This window comes from Podarcis cretensis, assembly GCF_951804945.1.
Source record: "Podarcis cretensis genome assembly, chromosome: 17".
NCBI lineage: Eukaryota > Metazoa > Chordata > Lepidosauria > Squamata > Lacertidae > Podarcis > Podarcis cretensis.
Genome location: NC_137187.1, coordinates 33,489,510 through 33,511,952, shown reverse-complemented (window position 1 = coordinate 33,511,952; position 22,443 = coordinate 33,489,510). Strand labels below are relative to the sequence as shown.

The 22,443-nt window shown below is 47.4% G+C and overlaps 1 protein-coding gene across 7 annotated transcripts in view; it reads left to right on the top strand.

Moving 5' to 3' along the window:
- The window catches only part of ELAVL3 (ELAV like RNA binding protein 3), an 86,396-nt gene that overhangs the window by 6,844 nt on the left and 57,109 nt on the right, over positions 1–22,443 (top strand). The window lies entirely within an intron of this gene.

Sequence of the window (22,443 nt, the reverse complement as noted above, 5' to 3'; positions counted from 1 at the left end):
GGCCGCGGGCAACCGTTGGTGCTTCGCGCACGTCTGGCTGCCGCCATGCAGGCGCGCGTAAGGCACGCCGCTTTCTCGGCTGGGTGGGATCGCCGGCCGCGGGCCACCTCGTGCTCGACGGGGCCGGGAAGGCGCGCGGTGGCCCTCTCCGCATGCCGCCCTCGGGCGCGCATCTCCAAGCGGCTCCTCGGAGGCGAGGAAGGAGCTGCTGCAGCCCGCTGCCTCCGCCAACGGTGCCTTGGAGAGGGGGAGGGCAAGCGGCGAAATAAAAGCGATCCGGCTTGCCACGGGACGGGCGGGGGAGCCGACGATGCCGTTGCAAGGGGGCTTCGTCTATCTAGAACCTGCATTTCTCCGCTGCTGCCGCCGCCGCCCCTCTGCACGCAAGCGGGGGAGGGACGCGCCGCCCTCCTTGGCGCGTTGCATTTTGTTGCGCGCTTGCAAATGTCATCCTTTTGAAAAGCAGCATCGCGCTCTCCTGCCCCCCCCCCCAACCTCGTCCTCTCTCCTAGAGAGACGTTCCCATCTGGGCCCCACCCCACCCACCGACCCACCCCCCACCCCCCCGCGAGCTGGAGAGCGAGTCTGCAGGCAGGGGGATTGCAGGCGAACAAAAGGAGCTGGCGGCAGCATTTCAGGGAGGGGTTTAAGTGCCTCCCCCGACGCACAATCGGCTTGTACTGAGGCTGTTGCAAATGCTGCCAGGAGGAGGAGGAGGAGGAGGAGGAGACGGGGTGGAAATGCGGAAAAGGGATGGAGGGGACGCGCGCGTGTCTCAGGCGGCGGGAGAATAGGGGTGTGAGATGGCGAGGTTGGGTGAGCAGTAGGGAGGAAGGTGGCAAGACCCAGCGGGCTCCGTGTGTGTGTGTGTGTGCGCGCGCGTGCAAGGGAAGCATGGCATGGGTGGGTCTGTGACCAGACTTCCCTCTGTGTAATATGCGCCTGGTTGCAGGTAGGCGGGGTGGGGGCAGATATGAGTGCCTGCTTATGCCACATTTAGGGTTTAAAAAGGCGGGGACCACCGTAAGGGGAAAACAGCCTTTGTAGATGACACAAAGCCATTTTGACCTTGTAGCGATTGCTCAGTTGTGCACTCCTGCCGTACTGCAATGTGCACCCCACCCTCTGGGAAGCATGGGCATGGAGGGAGAAAGGAGTGGGGTGTGTGTGTAGGGCTGGAGTGGTGGCTTAGATGCATGTGCGCTTTCTTTCTGTAATAGCTGTATGCACCGCATCTCACTCGTGGGTGTAAAGGCAGGAAGGGGGGTGGTAGAGAGAGAGAGAAAAGCCACAGGGTCAGCAATGCAGCAGAGAGAGAGAGAGATGGAGAGGAGGGGGAACTGGGTTCTTAAAGTTACAGTGCAAGAAAATGGCAGCTTGAATAGCCTTTCCCCACTCGCGCAGGCAGGTTAAAGGGTCGACTTTTGCACTAGGGAGGCTAATCTGTGCCAAGGTTGGGCACACTGTTTCTGCAGGCAGTTTGGGTGGGGATCTGTGGGGCCTGGAGCAGGAGGGGGAAGGCCTTAGCTTGACGCCAGACAGGTTGAGCCACCATCCCTTATTCCTGGTGAAACTCCAGCAATCTCCACAATATGCATTACAGGGCAGAAAAGAGAGACTGTCATCTACAACCCTTCACACCCTGGTTTAGATTTTGAGGCATTGTGCGAGGGAAAGGGAGAGAGACCTGCAATAGCTACTTCTACATTTGGCTAGTGGCAGTATTGTCTTCCCAAACGTGGCACAAACGTGGTTACCAACACCATATTTAAAATAAGCAGCGCTGGCTGTTGTGATGCCTTCGTGTGGGTGTCCATGTGATGTCTAGTTATTAATTACATTTGCCCTACAAAAAACTTATGGCATCATAAATCAGTTTCCAAGACTTCTAGTTGTCTTTTGTTCCATCAGACTGTCACAGCTGCCCCCCCCCCCCGGGATTTGGCTAACAAAATCTTAAATTGGTTGGTCTTCCTCTTATGTAAGGCCATTGCTGTTTCCGCTTCACAGATGGTTAAACTGAGTCTGGTTTCTGATCAGCTGATGGTGACTGGGATTTGAACCCCGAACCAAGGTCAACCATGCAGTCCATTGGAACCAATCGGCTTTTCTTGGATTTTGCGCTGTGTGTGTTGTTTTTATTTAATATGGAGCTGCATGCTCTGTGTCTTCAGTCAACCTCTGGGCGAATAATTCTATCACCTGGGCTTCCTAAGGCTGTGAGATGAAATACCGATCATGTAGAAACATAGAGTAGCAGGGTCATCTAGGAGGTCACCCCCAGCAATGCCGGAATCTCAGCTAAAGCATCCATGACAGATGGCCACCCAACCTCTGCTTTAAAACCTCCAGGGAAAGAGCAGAATTGAAATCCTGCAGGGTGTAGCTAAAATGGCCTTGACCAGTACATGGTCTAAGCCTTGTCCTTTAAGCTGGCAAGGAGTGTGCAGTCTGCCAGTCATTCCACAAGGCTCTGCTCTGCTCTCTCTGTCTCTCTCTTCCTTCCTTCTTCAGCTCTTCTTTGCCACGTATGCTTTCTAAGGCTCTCCGCTACCCACCTTTAGCTGCCCACCGAAAGACCCCTTTTGGGTCTTTTTTCCCACCTGTCACCTAGGGGCACAAGCCAATCCTGGATCACTTGGGATGGGAAAGAAAGGCAAAGGGAGAAGGGGAGATCACAGGAGACACAGGAAACAGCTTAGGATGTTTCAGCCTCTTTGCAGGAAGGACTCACAAGGTTCTTCCTCTGCCCAGGGCCTAATCCCTTCCCACGTCAGAAGGCCTCACCCAAAGCTTTTAGTGTGGTGCTAGCAGCCAGGGGCAGGTGGGTGGGGTGGAGCAGGAATGCCCCCGAGTAGCAAGTTCAGACAGGAAATTGGCCCTTTGGGGGTTCCATCCCTGTTTCTACGCAAGGAAGGAGCCAGCCGGCTGGGAGCCAGACCTCCTCGTTTCTGTTAGTCGTTATGCGCAGCTTGGGGAATGGGACTTAATTGTGTTGTGTGAGATGGTCGCAGCTGCTGTGCTTCACCAGTTGGCGTGGCTGAAGCCTGGCCCAGACTCTGTAAATAAACATGCTGTTTTTCACTCCTCGCTTTCCTTGTTTCTCCACTGTCTTAAGGCGCAAGGTGGCAGCAGCCTCGCCATTCTCCCCTCCTTCCTGACCCTAGTAAATCAGGGATACAGGCAGGGAAAGTGTGGCATTCAACTAAGTGCTCCTGTGTCGTGGGGTGGGGGAAGAACACAGCAGCTCACAGGGTGAGCTATGTCCATTAATTTCAGTGGGTCTACTCTGGGTAAGACTTGAGCTGAATAAACTTGACATTTTCTCAGTGTTATCAAATGGCTTTGTAATTAGTAGCCAACAAATGACCTTGTCACCTGGGCTGCTTGTGGTTTATATGGCTAGACTACAACATGCCAGAAGTGCACATAATCTTGTGCAATATCTTGGATCTGGTACAAACTGCACGTTCTTGAGACATGCGCCACTGAAATCTTGGAGGGTCTTTCATATGGAAACATGGAGTTGGTATCACTGACTTGGCTGGTTATCCCAGTGTTGCTATCTTACTTCTAGATTCTAGGCATGCTTTGCTATGTCTCCTAAGGCTTCTCCTCCTAACACTTGGCAAAAACTACAGAAGTCTAAAAAAGCAAATAATTGTTTCAGTGCAAAGTGTGCCAGTTTGGAATTTATTTGTGTGTGTGAAATTTGCACACTGAACCTGGATACTTGGTGCATAGTATGGATGGATCTGATTATCAGGTGAGGAACCTGTGGCCTTCTGGATGTTGTTGGACTCTGACTCCCATCATCCACAGCCAGTATGGCTAGCAACTAGGGATGATGGGAGTTGTAATCCAACATTTGGAGGGGTTCTTTAGCAGTGTCCCCCATCTTCTGATTAAGACCATCAGGAGTCCACAGGTGACCTAGGCAAGTCGCTTGGAGACAGGAAGGCAGCGCACACTCCAGGATTAATTTTAACACATCACCTGTAATCAGCATTCGAAATTTGGCAGGTGCATTTTGCACCTGCCTGTCAACCACTTGCGACCAAGTTCAGGCGCCAGGATGCTGCCTGACATCACCATCTGGAGGTGCGTGCCTGAGGATCCTTGGATCTTGACTGTTTTCACACACTAGCAACACATCCTGTAGAATTCCTTTATTTTATCTGCATAATCAGAACCGAAAAGTCATAATGGAAAAAATAATGACCTTTGAGCTGTCCGGCCCCCAAATGGCAACTAGGCACTCTGTTTTGGCAAATGTAACCTGGTTTAAGTAACCATTTGGCACCTAGTTTATATATCTGAGTTTTGTAGCACTGTCTGCAGTACTGGGGAAACCTCCTTGGTGACATTACAATGCATTTTAGGGTCCACACCCCTTGGATTGCCTAGTGTGCCATTGGGTTTTAAGCGTTCCTTGTTTCCCCATAGTCTACCACCTTGAGCTTTTGGGGTTGGCACTGCAGCAACCTGATATATTTGCTGGTCTTCCACCCTTACAACATCTTGACGATGTTCCACATCCACTAAAAAATATCCACACCTAATAAGGACCCCATGATCATGGGCAGAGATTATGTTCTCTGTGCTTTCTTGAGACATTATTGTGGTTGCCATTAGCTGTTTTGTGTGGTGCATTTTTTATTTTTTTTGTCTTGGGGAGAATGATGTGCCTGTGATTTTCACCTCTCCTTGGGGCAGCTGACCTTTAATTCAGTTCTTCATGCTCTCTGGTTGTTTCATGCAAGCCCAGGGTGGTGTTTTGGGGCCATTTTTCAGTTGGCTTTTGATTATCATCTTCTCCTGTCTCATATTTCCAGTGGTTGTGATGGTTCTTGGCAGATGCAGTTTTCTGAGGGTTGTCTTGTTAATTCTGGTCCTGGAACTAGAGTCGCAATAGACCATGTAGTCTGGATTGGCCACTCTGTAACTAAACCAAATCCAACAGATGCCCCATTCAGCCTCTCCTTGAAAGGTTTCTACAATTTTTGTAGAAATATGACACACTTAGAATACTACAAAGCACTGTGCTTTATATGCTCAATAATATTATAGGCAGCTGGTTCCATTATGCACTAGGAAGTTCCCCCCATTGTGTCTGTGTGTCTTCTAAAGCTACCTGCTTATAGGTACTCCATGAATAATTGCAGCCCTTTGTGTTTTGGCATCATTCTCTTGGTGGCTGAAAAGGGCGCTTGTTTCTTCTGGCCTTTGGTTGCTATTCTGGGCTTACATGTGCATGGACTTGCAGGACTTGCAGTTGTTTCTAGTTAGTCTTTTCCCGTAACTCATCATCTTGCTGTGCCCCTGTTCCAATTGTGCCCCAGAAGACATTCCTTTTTGGGGACAGCCACCAGGAACTCTTGCATAAGGGAAGCCCTTGCTAACTTTTGTTTGGTGGGATTTCCCTGCAACTTCAAGCCATTCACTCTTCTTGCACCTGGATGCATCACTGGTTGTTCCTTCCCTTCCTTGTCGGTTTTCTAAAGTCCGACTCAAAGCACTCTGGCCCTGCCATTGCTCAAGAGGCTGCCATGTTCCATGGCTTTCAGTCACAACTCATTAAGTTCTGTCCCAGAACATTTCAGATTCAGCACCATGAAAGCTCAGATTCTCAGAATGAAACAAATGACGTGAAGATCAAGTTGCTCACATGTGTCTATTTTGCACAATAGGATCTGTGCTCAGGATTTTGGTGTTCAGGATTTATATATGATGCCGAGCAGGGGAACAGAAAGCATGAAGGACATAGAGGGCATCAGGACTACGCAACGGATGGACTGATTGATACCCAACCCTGACTGCTGGAAACTCATTCCACCTTTGGCTTCAGATGTTTAGTTTAACTGGATCCTGCCCACATGGTTTTAAGTGAAAACCTAGAGCCATATTTGCTGCATTAAAAACAAAATCTGTGGCAACTTAAAGATGAAAAGAATGAAGAAGGATTATCTTTTCATAGACGAGAGCTGGGGAGGGCAATAAAGGAAATCTGGATCTTCTGATGGATCACTGGATGATTTGCAGCAGAACGACTGGCAAGAGTTTCTGACTCTTAATTGTTAAATAGCAACAACAAAATGGCATCCCTCCAGCCTTCTAAAGTAGGCCAATCCCCTAAGCTGCAGTAACTCACTCCGGTACAGATTTGTGTGTTTATGTGCAGATCATCTCAATGCTTGGGTCCCAGTAGACCCTTCCCCTGACCTACCATGTTCAGCTGGTTGGGCCCTCACCAGCGAGCCACTATTTTGCAACTGGCTCTGGTTGGTTCTCCTTAGGATTTGAATAAAAACAACAACAAAGTAGAGCCCACAAGCCTGAAGCCTGCCCTTACGCTGGGCTTGGAGGCAGTTTAACCAGATGCACAAAGTGTTCTGTACTCCAAGCAAGCACAACACTTTTTATCAGGTTGGCCTCTCATAGCCCCTGAAAGTGGATGCCACAATAAATCCGTGGGTCTTTCAGAGTCTCTTCCAGGGCTTAACTCTCAGGTAAGCGTGCATGGGATTGTAGCCAGAGACTCAAACCTTCAGATTTCAGAAATGTAGGCTTATACCTTATTGTTCATCGTGACCCCAGTTTGACCCAAGAGTTTATTTTGGAGATCGTTGGCTTTGGAGATCGTTGGCGAGGGCGATGAGAGAGAGCTGCTTTTGAGAGCCCCATCCCACCCAGTGCAACGGCCATAATGCTCATGGTGCTGTACGGATGCATCGTTGGGCAGTTGCCATACTAAGTTGGCAATGGACGCTGACTGGGGTTCCTGAGGCGTAGCTGGAAACCGTCTCCCCCCGTGCAGCCCCTCCTTCATTTTTAAACCCACTCAATGGGCACTGTCGGACTGAGCAAGGCAGCTGGGCCTTATCACGCAGGGAGCATCGCGGCCTGGCCTCACAGCACCCTGAATGCTCAATTTCATGCTGTGCATGAAATATTCAGTGCTTGCTGCCATGTTTGCGTGAGAGAGAGCAGGCGCACCGTTTCTCCTCCCCCACCGCTGTGCCTTCTGCCTATCCATTATTCAGCGGCTTTCATCAGGTCCCTTGGCCCTGCCTCACAGACAGGCAGAAAGGGGGGGGGGTCTCCTCCTTTCTGCCCTCAAATCTCTTCCCTTTTTCCCTCCCCCACCTACCGCCCCCAGCTGTTCCATCACAGTGGCTTCCCTTGTGCTTTCAGCAACGACCAGCAATCTAAAGGGCAAGCGACCTGGCCAGTTCTGGTGACCAGGGCTCCTCGGTTCTGTCCTGAGGGAAGAGAGCGGGGGTCTAAGGGGATGCTTGGAAGCAGTGGGCAAGCAAGCGGTCACTGGCAGGAGTGAGGCTGGGGGCCAGAACTCCTCTGAGTTCTGCTGCCAGCTCTAGGAGGAGAGGAAAGGAAAGGAAAGGAAAGAGCACTGCTTGTTATATAACTGCTGCAAAGCTCCACTGGACAAATCGAAATGACTCAGCAGCTTGCCTTCCGCTGTCTTCTCTGAACAGTAAGGAAACACGGGTATCTGCTCCAAATCACAACCCAAGTGTTGACAGATGTGCAAGCGATGGCGGTCGCTATCCCCTGCATGTGGGTGCAGTCCATTTGATGGCGATGCTCTTACATTCTTGCTCCTCGTACATTCGCTTTACCTTTGTTGTGCTCCAAGGACATCAGGGCAGGCGGTATATATATAATCTCCTCACTCCTCCTCCTTTTAAATAATAGTCACAGTGACCTTGTAAAATAGGTAGGCTGAGATGGAGCCTGGCCCAAGGTCATTTGCTGAGGTTGGAGGTCAAATGGGAATGAACCCAGCACTCTCCTGTCTCGGGTCCAGTACATTATCTGATTGATGGATTATGTGTGTGGGTGAGCTCTCTCTTCTGTGCTGAAGGACAGTTCCCTATTGGCCCTGCATAGCTTCCAGTTCTTAGAGAAGAAGCACAAGGATGGTATACAATTCCATATGCCTCATTTCTATAGGATTTGTTAGGCACCATGCCTCAGCACACACTTGTGCATCATTGATGCATTACAAGATGTTTATGTATCCCAAGGTTGTGATTTTGTGTGTTAACCTGACAGACTGTCAGTTGTGATGTCCAGTCTCTTCATATCGATCCAGGCATGCGCCAAATCCAGTTCTACTGGCCCCAGAATGCTAGGCTTTGAGCACTTCCTGATCTGTCAATAAAAAAAGCAAGAAGTGGGTGGTGTGGAAAAGGAAGGTTCTGATCCGAGAGGTACTAATGTTTGCTCAGAATGTGAGAGTAATGAGGTGTCCAGTTGCATTTCCTGTAGTCAAATCCAGGTATCCACAAAGCAGCACATGGCACCAGAAGCAGCATTTAGTGCACATGTGGCTGAAACTTCACAATGCATTGCAGACTCTGCATTTTTTTCTAGCACAGTATTGGAGGCTTCCAGCAACTAACCTTATGCAGTCAAATAAGCCTAGGCCTTAATGATCCCTTTGCTGCTGTGAACAAGCAGCGTGTGGGGGTGTGCCCACCAAAATCTGCATGCCGCACAATTTGTGCTTCTTAAAAAAATTAAGTTCAGTGAAAGTCTTCCGCTTTCTGCTATGATGACGACATATGTGTTGTCTGCTAATACGTCACAAGAAAAGTTGCAAGGTGTCTTCTTTTTGGTTTTAAATACTTAAAAATATGCATATGTAAGCTCAGTGTGTTGACAGATGATTAAGTGGGCATTGCTTTTCCAGTCACTTGAAAGGTGTTTAATTGCTCCCAACCAGTTAATTGGTTTAATGTTGCAGACCTACTGAGAGCAGGTTTAGAAATTAAAAAGGCTTGGCTGAGCAGAAGCCCTTCAGTCAAGCTAGGGACCTGACGACACTCTACCGAAATCCCTGTCCAGCAGCTGAAATGCTAGTCAGTGCGCTTACCAGTCTAAAGTTTCTCAGAGGGAGCAGATCTATGGGCTGCTGGTTGCATTATAATTTCATATTGCAGACCTTCACTCATGAACATAGTTAGTGCATGATCTAATGCTGAGCGTGACATTAAGCTTTCCTGGTGTGTGTGTTTTGCATGTCATTTTCTCAAATTATAGTCTCAGAGCCATATTCATGTATGCACACATGTGTGCTTTGTAAGGTGAGATTGATAGGTCCGCCGCCCCCCCAGTGTATGTATGCTTGGAAGACAGATCCTTGCTTCTGCTTTCAGATACTTGTGCTGGTCTGGAAGAGAAGATTTACATAGCTATTTTCCCTTAACAAAATGCAGACAGCCTTCCGTCTTTTTTTGTGCCGCTTGTGTAATAATATTGAACTTTACAAAGGGCAGCGCAGTGGAAGGACGGAAAGGCAAACAATACTATATAGAATTTATTTGAGAAAGTTACCTCCTGTGCAGATACGCTGAGCAAAAATCTGTTTACTATATAGATTTAAAAACTCTGGGTTAGTGAGGATCCCAGGAACCATATGTGAGTGGGTGTCTACTCCCCCATTTTATGCTATGCTACAAGGAAATGGTCCACCCAGTTTGACACCTCTGTTCCCATATTGCTCAAACTTCCTCCCCCAGGATAGGTTGGGGGGGGGAGGGAAGTTGGGTTTCCCTCCCTTAAAGAACTTGGGAGTGCGAAGGGAAGGGAATGTAGCTGCCATGACTAGGACTGTAGCCCCTATGTTCAGCTTCTGATTAATAATAATAATAATAATAATAATAATAATATAATCCTGCCCATCTGGCTGGGTTTCCCCAGCCACTCTGGGCAGCTTGCAGCACATAAAGAATTGTAAAACAATACAGGGTTGCCTTCAGATGTCTTCTAAAAGTCAGATCGTTGTTTATTTCCTTGACATCTGATGGGAGGGTGTTCCACAGGTTGGGCGCCACTACCGAGAAGGCCCTCTGCCTGGTTCCCTGTAATCTCACTTCTTGTGGTGAGAGCACCACTAGAAGGCCCTTAGCCGGACCTCAATATCCGGGTTTAACTATGGGGGTGGAGATGCTCCTTCAGGTATCCTGGGCCAAGGTCATTTGACTGGGCACAATTGGGAATCGATCAATGGATCTGACCAGATAGGACAGCAAGGAATACATTTTTGTAAGCTTCTATAAATCATTTGTGTTCAGACCTTCTGCAACCTCCTGGTTACTTAATCCAGGGCCTGAGAGCTAAGACTTCAGTGGGTCTGAACAGAATCCTTTGGGTTGGCCAATTCATTGGGAACAGTGAGGCTTTGGGTTTTCATGAAATGAAAGCAAGTAATTTAATTTATTACTGTATTTATTTACTACTGCGGAGGGGTAAAGGCAGTGGCTGGTTATCTTTCTTCAGTGCTGAAATGACTTGAGCAGCCTCTTTAGTACTACCTGTTTTGACTAGGAGGTGGCATCACTATTCATTTCCCCATCTTTGGCGGCAAATTATCTTAAACTGTTCCTGAGGATCCTGAAGCAGCACAAAGTTCACTGAGCAGAGCTGTTTGTGGAGGAAGGGGGGAAATAATCTGGTGGTTTTTTTCTACCTCTTTGGGCCTGTGGTGGTTTAATACTCGTGGACAGTGCAAAACTTGACTCTTGTTTCTAGCAGGAATATTTTGAAAATGGCTCTTTTCCTGAAGACTGCTGATCCATTTTTAAAAATCCTAATTGGTTGCCAACCAATTAAGGTTTTTTAAAATGGATCAGCGGTCTATTTTTTGAACCGATGAACAGATTTAAATACATTTGCACACTGGAAAACCTCCTTGGATTGTGGAGGAAGCATGACAGCATCTCAACTGCGAGAGCTTATAATTTAGCTAACAATAGGCGCCAGCCATCGTCAGAAGGAAAATCCATCTTTCTTATTTTCCTCTTCACCAAAATTGAAGAACGCACAAGACCCTCCTCACATTAATCCATTGTGGGATTACCTGGCCGGTAGAGATCACGGTCTTATCCTTAGTGATGATGCTTCTTGTGCTTTAAAAGACCCATGAGAATTCCTGCTGGTCATTCCACACCTAAGAATTAGCACTGAGGGTCAAACTGCAGGTCAGAAATGGACATCATAAAAGTGTGCGTTTGCAGTGAGCCACCATGTTTCAGTTGCAGAAAGCAAACCCTGGAAGATCCCCATCCAGGCTGGCACCACCCTATGAGGAGAGGAGATGGGTTTTCTTTCCCATGCCATTTTCCTGCTGAGCATCACCTCACCAGTACAGTGGTACCTCGGGTTACAAATGCTTCAGGTTACATACGCTTCAGGTTTCAGACTCTGCTAACCCAGAAATAGTACCTCGGGTTAAGAACTTGGCTTCAGGATAGCGCAGTGGTGGTGTGGCGGCAGCAGGAGGCCCCATTAGCTAAAGTGGTACCTCAGGTTAAGAACAGTTTCAGGTTAAGAACGGACCTCCAGAACGAATTAAGTTATTAACCCGAGGTACCACTGTACTTCGATTTGCCCCCGGAAGTTCTCTTTGTAGTTAACAGCAGTGTCAGGGCAATTGTGGTGGTGCGTGCTGAAGGGCAGGGGAGACATAGCGCGATCCTAATCCACATCCGGGCCCCATAGCAGGTTCCTTTGGAGGAAATAATGGTTGCAACATCACAGCGTAAAGCAGTGGCGCCAACTTGAACAAAATACAGTGGTACCTCAGGTTAAGTACCGTACTTAATTCGTTCCGGACGTCTGTTCTTAACCTGAAACTGTTCTTAACCTGAAGCACCACTTTAGCTAATGGGGCCTCCCGCTGCTGCCATGCCACCGAAACCCTATTTCTGTTCTTATCCTGAAGCAAAGTTCTTAACCTGAAGCACTATTTCTGGGCTGGCAGGGTATGTAACCTGAAGCATATTGTAACCTGAAGCAAATGTAACCTGAGGTACCACTGTATTGGGGAAGCCTCCTCCTGACAGGAATCAAGGCAGGCCGGAGCCAAGCAAGCACAGCCCTTGGGGTGAGGCCTCTCTGGGCCCAGCAGAGGCTGAACCACCTTTCTTCCTTGCCTGGCTCCAGGCATGGGAGGCATCACTGCTCAGGCTGGTACTGGTGCTGAGAGGCCGAGCCAGGGGTCTCACTGGTGAACAACGGCAAGCCCAGCCTGCAAACACTCCCTTCTCTTCACTCCTGGACACCAGCAGGAATCCAAGTCTCCTTCATGGCATTGGGCTTGCGAGGCGCTTGGGTCCAGGCTGAGGCCGTCAGAGGAGAGGAAGGAAGGAGCCCCGGGAGAAAGGTGGGCAATTGGGGGCCTTACCTGTGCTATCATGCCGCAGCGGTGGAGAAGGAGGCTGAGGCAGCTTGGCACGGTCAGTTTGGGGTGGGGTGCCCCCCAAATGTTTGGGGGGGCTGTGGAGGGGTCTGAGTTCCTTAAGAGTTGATGCCCATGCTTTAAAGTAGGCATAGGCAAACTTGGCCCTCCAGATGTTTTAGGACTACAACTTCCATCATCCCTAGCTAACAGGACCAGTGGTCAGGGATGATGGGAACTGTAGTCTCAAAAACATCTGGATGGCCAAGTTTGCCTATGCCTGCTTTAAAGCATACGTTTAACATATTGGTTAGTTTGGCTTTGAAATAATATAATATAATAATAATAATTAGACACTGCCCATCTGGCTAGGTTTTCCCAGCCACTCTGGGCAGCTCACAACAGAATATCAAAAACCCGATAAACCATCAAACATTAAAAATTTCCCTAAACAGGCCTGCCTGCAGATGTCTTCTAAAAGTCAGATCGTTGCTTATTTCCTTGACATCTGATGGGAGGGCGTTCCACAGGGCGGGTGCCACTACCGAAAAGGCCCTCTGCCTGGTTCCCTGTAACTTGGCTTCTCGCAGTGAGGGAACCACCAGAAGGCCCTTGGCACTGGACCTCAGTGTCTGGGCAGAATGATGGGGGTGGAGATGCTCCTTCAAGTATACTGGGCCGAGGCCGTTTAGGGCTTTAAAGGTCAGCACCAACACTTTGAATTGTGCTCGGAAACATACTGGGAGCCAGTGAAGGTGTTTCAGGACTTGTGTTATATGGTCTTGGCAGCCACTCTGAAATAGTAGACCACTTTTGAAAGTGGTGAAGAGCTGGTTCTAACTTCTCGTGTTGTAGTTGGGTACCAACAGCACCCATCAAGTGCTCATAGAATCATAGTATTGTAGAGTTGGAAGGGATTCCAGTGGTCATTTAATTCAACACTCTGTAGGAATCACAGTTAAGGAATCCCTGACAGATAGCCATCCAACCTCTGCTTAAAAACCTCCAAAGAAGGAGGTCCACTACCTTCCAAGGGAGTCCATCCCACAGTCAAATAGCACTTAGAAAGTTCTCCCTGATGTTTAGTTGGAATCTCCTTTCTTGTAACTAGTTTCCATTGGTCCGTCTTCTACCTTCCAGAGCAGGAGAAAACAAGTGTTGAAGGTTTTGCATATGTAAAAATTGCTTCATGGCCCCTTATAATACTAAGAAGCTTCTCCACACTCCCTGCATAACCTCTAAGTACTATATAGAGGCATTTACCAAATTATAATGGGATGTGCTCATTATAGGTAGTCCTTGTGTGCAACGTGTAAAATGAGATTTGGCTTAATCTCATGTCTGTTTGAATTTGTTTTGCATCAGTTGTCCAGTAAGATGTATTCAAGGGCTTGCTAGGCTGCTCATGAACTATACACTAAGGAGGGATTTAGCCCAACGGGATGAGCATGAATGTGGAGGATCTTCCCTCTCCACTTTATGTTGGAATAGTTTTGACTAAACTTATTTGACTAAGTTTCAAGTAGTGCTTACAGTACACTTGGTAGCTGAAGGCCAAAGCACTTAAACATCCCAGCAAAATCGAAAAGGATAAGGGCAGAATACATGAGCCAAGCAGAGGAAGTTCAAGGTAAAAGATTCCTAATTTGCAAGAGCCATTTGGCAATGGAACACAACTTTATAGGGAGGCCATGGAATGTATTTTGAAGCTTTTAAAAGATGCTGACTTGGTCTTGAAGTTGTTTCCATCTTGCATAGTTTAGGAGGCTGTGGTTTAGCAGGCCACATTTCAAGGTGTCAGTTTGAAGTGGCTTGGACCTGCACATGAATGGCAAGAAGCCACTAGCTCCAGGTTAACATGCTTGGGGACACTTGACTCTCGTCCCGTTGCTAAAAGCAGTGCAGCCATTCTTTGATTTCCCTAGTGTTAATGGTAGCCCGGAAAGCACTGGAGGAGGGGAGGAATCATTGCAAAAGTGCTGCAGTTATTAGCGCATCCATGCTGCAGCCTCCAAACATGGCGAGACAGGCATGTGTGCAAGTGTGAAAATCATACAAACATTTTTTAAATGCAGTTTTTGCATTTAGAGTCTGAGTCATATCAGGGATTGAGGGTGTGGGAAATGAATTGAGGATTAAATCTGTAGGTGTAAATCTGAACCTTCTATCCCATGTGTGTGGGAGAAGTACTAAAGCAAAGTAAAGCCTTTTTAGCAGAGTAAAAACACTTGGAAGTTTTGCAGTTTATTAAAGCTTAGGAATTAGGCAGTTATACCTTTTTATCCCTTCTATTTGTGGTCTCTTGACCTTTCCCCCTTCACCACTGTTGCAGAGAATGAACCACGTTTTTGTAAGATAAACAGAAAAAGGATTTACTTACATTTCAGTGCAGGCAGCAAATACAGCAGTGTGCAGAAAAATACTTCTGAGTTACAGTAAAATAATATGCATTTGTGATTTTGGCTGCAAACCCCAAAGGGGAAAGTTTTGTCAGTTAGAGGGCTGAGCTGGGTGATCCTTTGACAAAGGTGTGACTGACTCAGCCAGGAAAAGATGGTTTGTGTTTCACAGACAGGCATCCCGATTCTCAAACCAGAGATAATTGGAGGTTGGTAATTAGTTCCAATCTACATTTAGGCTGCAGCAGCTGGTATCTTCTTTTGTCACCTATTGAACTGACTAGGGCAGAGAGAAACATGGCTGTTGTATTCCACTGAAGCACATGGAACGAGTCTAAGATTCATGACAGAAGCAGGAATTACACCTCAGTTTCATTGACACACTCTGCTTTGAGGTGCCACTCAAAGGTTGTCGTGTCCAAGCAACTATTAGGTTTTGCGGTTCGACAAGGGAGCAAGCCTGATATAGCCCCAGGTTCTTCCTGCCTTGCTGGAATAAGTGTTGGATCCTTTTCAAATGGAAATGGAGGAACTTAGGTTGTGTACATATTGCTGGCTTGAAATGCAGCTAGGTTACTCTCTCAAAGCTGGCTTGGGGAGAAATGCAGAGGGTGGAATTCAACATAGCAGTAAGTAGGGTACTTCCCCACTCTCCTCCCCACACGCCTCCTAAACCTGTCCTGGGGATTCCCCTAACCCTCCGGAGCAGATTTAATGGTTACCCAGGGTGGGGACAAAGGCCCTTTGAATGAGCAGGCCTCGTTTTGCTTGCACAACAACTTAGTTGAACCCACCCTGAATTTCCAAAGAAAACAAAGTACAGTGGACCCTTGAGTTACATACCACTCTGGATACATAACTTCCAGGTTTCCCCCCGCTTGCATGCGCAGAAGTGCTCTATCATGCTGTGCATGTGGGCAGAAGCGGCGCCTCCAGTTACAGACTTTTTAGGTTAAGTACAGACCCCCGGAACGAATTTACCGTATTTTTCGCTCTATAGGATGCACTTTTCCCCCTCCAAAAATGAAGGGGAAATGTGAGTGCGTCCTATGGAGCGAATGCAGGCTTCAGGCAGCTATCCGCAGACCTTCGGAGCTCGGTGGGAGTTCCTGCCAGGCTCAGAAGGCTTGCGGATAGCAGCAAGCTCCGGGAGCGAAGGCGAGGTTGTGCGCAACCTGGCCCCGCTCCCGGACCCGTTCTGTAAGTGGACCGTTCTGTCCACTGTAAGAAATTCCTCTGTGTCCCCATCAGCTTGGTGTTCTTTTGTCCTAGTCTTGACACTAATATCCCCACATATTCTAGTCACACAAATCATGTCCCCAGCCCTGGTAGTGTTGGTTTGAAAGTCCCACAAAGAATGCAGTCATGTGCTGAAGCTTCCCTACAGATTGTTGTTTTCTGAAGCTTCATTTGTACAAACAGGGAGACTGGAACAAACGTGCTGGTCCTAAAGAATGTGTGGAAAGTGGCAAAATGTTTCTGAAGTGGTTCAACCGGTAGGCTTCTGTCACAGAAATAGGTTGGGAAGGCAGTGGTGGAATGGCTGGCTTTGCAGTAACAAAAACTGTGTTTATAATATGAGGAAAGCTTTCCCCCATGTTTCCCATGAAGACTTTTAGGTGGTAGGCGGTCAAGTTGTTGAGTCAACACAGGCCCCTTCCTGGCTTTAACCTCTGTGCTGTCGCGATTTCCAGGATGCGATTCCAGGGAGACTTCTTATGGGTGTGTTGCCACCTCAGTCTCACAGACAATGCTCTCTGCATGGATTATTCCTTGGGAGTGCAGCTGTTATTCTCTGCCCAGCTCATGGGCTTGGGAAGGGACCACAGCTCAGTGATACAGCACATGCAGAAAGCTCCAGTTTTTATCCCTAAAATCTCCAGTGACAATTATCAGGTAAGCAGGGAGAGGAGAGAGACCTCTTCCTGAGTTCCTGGAGAACTGATGCCAGTCAGAGGAGGTGGTATTTGGACTAGATACAGCTACCTATGCTCACAGTGGGTCCTTGCCTACTGAACAGGTGGTAAAAACACCCAGGAGTTGGTAGAAAGTAGAGTACAGTGGTACCTTGGTTCTCGAACGGCTTGGCTCCTAAGCAAATTGGCTCCTGAACTCCGCAAACCTGGAAGTGAGTGTTGCAGTTTGCGAATGTTTTTCGGAAGCCGAACATTTGATGCGGCTTCCAATTGAGTTCAGGAAGCTCCTGCAGCCAATCAGAAGCCGTGCCTTGGTTTTCGAATGGTTCCGGGAGTCGAATGGACTCCTGGAATGGATTAAGTTCGACAACCAAGGTACCACTGTACTAGCAAGTTTCCGGGGGGCTACTTACTCCCTAAGGACACGAGTGGCGCTGTGGGTTAAACCACAGAGCCTAGGACTTGCCACGGTTTGAATCTCCACCACGGGGTGAGCTCCCGTTCCTCAGTCGTTGCTCCTGCCAACCTAGCAGTTCGAAAGCAAATCAAAGTGCAAGTAGATAAATAGGTACCGCTCCGGCGGGAAGGTAAACGGCATTTTTGTGCGCTTCTCTGGTTCACCAGAAGCGGCTTAGTCATGCTGGCCACATGACCCGGAAGCTGTATGCCGGCTCCCTCAGCCAGTAAAGTGAGATGAGCACTGCAACCCCAGAGTCGGCCACGACTGGACCTAATGGTTAGGGGTCCCTTTACCTTTTTACTTACTCCCTAGTGGAATGTGTGATGTTAGGGGGAAAGGGGGACACACTGTGCTCCTTCTGGGGTAGGTTGTCCACCTTTGGTTCCCAGCCTGCCCATTTTGGAGAAGGAAAACTCTGGTCCTAAACTTCCACTGGCTTGTGGGATATCTTTGGGAGAAGAAAAGCTTAAAGAGTAAACCCTACACAAATCTGGAGTGGAGTCTCTAAGATGGTTGGATAGCAGCTTGTACACCACCTTCCAGCAATGGCCAAGAGGAGAGACTTGTCATCTGGGCAGCCCAGGACATCCACGCGCACTGGCCAGTCTTGTGCCCTGGAGAGGTCACTTTGGTGCTGCTAACACAGTGATTTGACTTCATCCCCAGAGGCCCACTCCAGTGTCTCTCAAGACAGACGGATGCCAACAACTTATCCCCTACTTGGTTGCTGGAACAGAAGCAGCAGTGGGCCTTGCAGAGTTCTTTGGGAGCTAGACTATGTCATGCTATTCACACTTTATTAAAAAGCCTATTTAAATTGGCTTCTTTTAATCTGAAGAAAAGGGAAACATGGGCCCCTAATTTGGAACGTGCTGTTGATCTGGACCCTGCGCCAGTTTCTGCTGAAAATGGCACCTTCTTGGCTTGACGTACTTGCTACTAGGGTGCCTTAAAGGAACAGGACAATTTTCAGCAGGAAGATGTCAAATGTGGTCCCCATTCAGATTGGGAGTTTGCTCCCGATCAGCTTGTCTTCAAAATGCAAGTGTCCTGTTTAGATTTTTTTAATTAATGTAATGTGGTATTCCCTTCAATATTTTTCAGGAGGAGTGCATTGTCAGGGTCATTTAACACAGACTGGTTGTTGACATTGGAATAGTAGTGATGGCTAGTAGCTTCTACATACCAGTTGCTGGAAACCATAAGAGTGAAGAGTGAAGATTCTTCCCTTAGGCCAGAGTTTTCCAAACTTGGGTCTCCAGCTGTTTTGCGACTACAGTTCCCATCATCCCTGGCCACCGGTCCTGCTAGCTAGGGATGATGGGAGTTGTAGTCCAAAAACAGCTGGAGACCCAAGTCTGGGAAACCCTGTCTTAGGCATCTGGTTGGCCACTCTGAGGATGCTGGACTAGACAAGCCACTGGCGTGATTTAGCAGGGCTGCTCTTACATTGTTAAAAGCTGGTGAATGTGATTTTTTTCTTTTCTTTGTAAATTGTGGACCAAAGGGCAAATGTTAGACCATGCGGGTCCGAAATGTTTGGCCTGATTATTATTTTTGTTTAGGTCCCAGCTTAAAGGGTTCATTGAGTAGCTATGACTGCTTGTGGAACTCAGTGCTAATCTGGATACCTGGCATCTCTTGACAACAAGACCTCAGTGCAGGTCACGGTATCTGTTGTTATGGAGGAAGCTCAAGTCTGCAGCAGCAGCTGATGGAGAGCTTCCTCAGCTGGGAGGGGGACCAGCTGGGAGGCTGTGGGAGTAGCAGTCACGTCCATTTCGTCATGATGCTCCCTGTTGATGTGAGCAAATCATGCGTTCCAATGCTGAGAAGAGAGGCTAAGGAACCAGGTTGCTGTCGTTCCTTTCCATTTGTGGCAGCAGCCTCAGTTCCATTCAGAGAGAGCTCTTCCTCTGGTCACAGAAAGCTCATTTGCTTTCCCCAGCTTTTCCTCATTCTGTCTCTTGCTCTGCAGTGTCTTGTTTTCCTATTTTCCTAATCTCAGTTATTTGGCTGCATTAAGCAGCTCTTGTGCAGCCGCACAGGTGTTCTAAATCTTGAAAGGGACAGTGTAGCACGGGACTGTTCCCCAGAACTGCAATTACGCCTGGGATTGTTTTGCATTGAGATGGGTGTTCTGTTGCAAAAATGAGCCATGGTAGTGTATAGATCACAGAATTTTAGAGTTCGAAGGGACCACGAGGGTCATTCCACACCCTGCAATGAAGGAATCTACTGCCCAACGTGGGGCGCGGACTCACAACCCAGAGATTAAGTCTACTGATGGAACTATCATATGTGTGAGTACATCAGCATTATGCCAGTGGTCAAAGGGGTGGTGTGACTCCCCCAATAAGGAAAGGTTAGAGAATTTGGGACTTTTTAGTTTAGAGAAAAGATGAATAAGATGTGGCATGATGAAAAGTTTATTATTATTATTATTATTATTATTATTATTATTATTATTATTATTATTATTAATACTCCGCCCATCTGGCTGGGTTTCCCCAGCCACTCTGGGCGGCTTCCAACAAAATAGTAAAAATACAATAAAAAATAAGACATTAAAAACATCCCTAAACAGGGTTCCTTCAGATGTCCTCTAAAAGTCAGATTGTTGTTTATTTCCTTGATATCTGATGGGATGGCATTCCATAGGATGGGTGCAACTACCGAGAAGGCCCTGTGCCTGGTTCCCTGTATCTTCGCTTCTTGCAGTGAGGGAACCACCAGAAGGACCTCGGAGCTGGACCTCAGTGTCCGGGCTGAACAATTATGCATGGCATGGGGAAATTAGATGGAGAAAAGGTCTATCATAAACTTAGAACTTGTGGACAACGAAAGAAGCTGAATGTTGGAAGATTTAGGACCAATGTTAGAAACTGAGATATGAAAGCTAGGAGCTAAATGGCATCTTAAACCTACGTTATGGATGCAACAATGCAATGTCTAGGCACAGTTTTTTATAAGAAGTATGCAAAGCTGAAAATGATTGAACTGCAGTTTAAATATCATGTTCATTTTTCACATGGTCCAGTCCTTCCTCTGCCCACGCCCCATATATTCTTAAGAGGGTCTCTTCTCCAGCCTTCAGAGAGTAGCTGGAAGTGGGGAGGCAGAAAAAGGTCCCCCTTTCCTTCCACTCTGCAGTTTTAATCTGAAATCTTAGGCACAGTACTGCGCCCAGAGCTCAGAAACTGCTTGCGCTAATGAAATTCTCTGTCTCAAAATGCGCCTAGAACAGTAGGAGTTTTGAACACTGTTTAGGGCAGAAAAAAGAAAGTACTTCTTCACACAGTGCATAGAACGAACTACGGAACTCCCTTCCACAAGAGGCAATGGTGACCCCTGCCCACGTCTGTGATTTGCAGGGGTTTGAACTAGTTGACCCTCAGATCCCCTTCCAACTTCTATGGATGATCTCCTGGGATTCATGAGCCATAGGTGGAGGTCCTGCACACACAGACATGCCTATGTTTGGATGAGTTACAGGTTACTGTTCGATGTTACTAAGCAATTGCAGGTTTTGCTGAACTGCTGGAGATCATCCAGCAATCTGCCAGTAGATCCAGTTTTACATTCCTTCTCCTCCCTTTTTGAAAAGGGTGAATAGTTGCCTGTGTTGCTAGGTGCAAACTCTTGAGAGCAGCCCTGGGCATGGTTCTGCTCCCTAACCACATTTTGCTCAGTGGGCCTTGTGTGGGACTCCACATCTACTTTTAGTTTTTCACAGTATTGTGAAGTTCAGACATTTCACATCAGCAGCTCAGTAAACCATCAGCTTTGTCATAAAGTCCTACATAGTCCCCTCCTGGGTTTTCCACTGCCTGGGCTGTGGTGGCAATAGAGCTGTTTGGATTTCTTCTTCATCGTCTTCTTCTTCTTCATCATCATCATCATCATCTTCCTCTTCCTCCTCTTCCTCCTCCTCTTCTTCCTCTTCTAACTATTCTTCTTCTTCCTCCTCCTCTTCTTCCTCCTCTTCTTCTCCCTCCTCCCCCTCTTCTTCTTCTTCTTCTTCTTCTTCTTCTTCTTCTTCTTCTTCTTCTTCTTCTTCTTCCAGGCTTTCCCCCACTAAAACAAGGGTGAGGAATGGAAGATGTTGCTTTTAAAAATAAGGTGCGATTTTTCGCATAATCACAAGGTTCCCGGAATGGAGCTGTTAAGTACATACACTTTGAAGGCTTCCTCTTTGAGATGCACAATAAAAGCGTGAGAATAACTCAGCACCAAATGGGGATGGGCTAGAAGGCAGTAAAGCTCAGGATATCTTGGTTGGTGGGGCTCTCGGAGATAATGTGAGGCCTTGGAGTCCAAGCTGGAAGAAATCTCTCTGCATGGTCCAGTGCTGGGAAAGACATGTGCACTTCTAGGGGTCAGATATGCCACATGGCAGCATGTAATGTAATGCACAGCGCATTAGCTTTTCCCTTTCCCATCAGGTATGGGCCTGCTTGGGTGAAGTATGTGAAGGCATCATCTATACCAGGGGTCAGCAAACCTTTCCAGCAGGGGGCCGGTCCACTGTCCCTCAGACCTTGTGGGGGGCCAGACTATATTTTTTGGGGGGGTAATGAATGATTTCCTATGCCCCACAAATAACCCAGAGATGCATTTTAAATAAAAGCACACTTTCTACTCATGTAAAAACACACTGATTCCCGGACAGTCTGTGGGCCGGATTTAGAAGGCGATTGGGCTGCATCCGGCCCCCGGGCCTTAGGTTGCCTACCCATGATCTACACCAACCCCAGTGCTCTTGTTTACAAAGCTGCCTCTCAAAGCAGTAAAGTTATAAGGAAAGGATTATTTAAAATTCACAGAAGTTTGCAGCAGTGCATCTAATTTTGAAAATAAGAAATCAACCTAGTTCTCTCGTAAATCATGATTGATGGAATAAAACATATTTACAGGTTATCTTTTAAAAAAATAGATCCTGTGAATTTCCGGGAGGTGGGGGTGGATCCCACAATATACCGTATTTTTCGCTCTATAAGATGCACCAGACCACAAGACGCACCTAGTTTTTGGAGGAGGAAAACAAGGGGAAATAATATTCTGAATCTCAGAAGCCAGAACAGCAAGAGGGATCGCTGCGTAGTGAAAGCAGCAATCCCTCTTGCTGTTCTGGCTTCTGGAATAGCTGTGCAGCCTGCATTCGCTCCATAAGACTCACACACATTTCCCCTTACTTTTTAGGAGGGAAAAAGTGAGTCTTATAGAGCAAAAAATACAGTATGCGTTTACTGAAAAAGTTATGCTTCTAGTATATTAATCTTACTTTAGATGCACGCAACACCTGAAGCAGCATTTATGCATTATTTTTAATATACTATAATATGTGTGTTTGCATATGGTAGGTGAACTCTTTAACTATTACAAACTTAGGGAGCTTAGGACCTTCAAAGCTAAAATCAGCCCTTTGGGTGATATCCAGTGTTACTCATAGCTCCTGTTGAC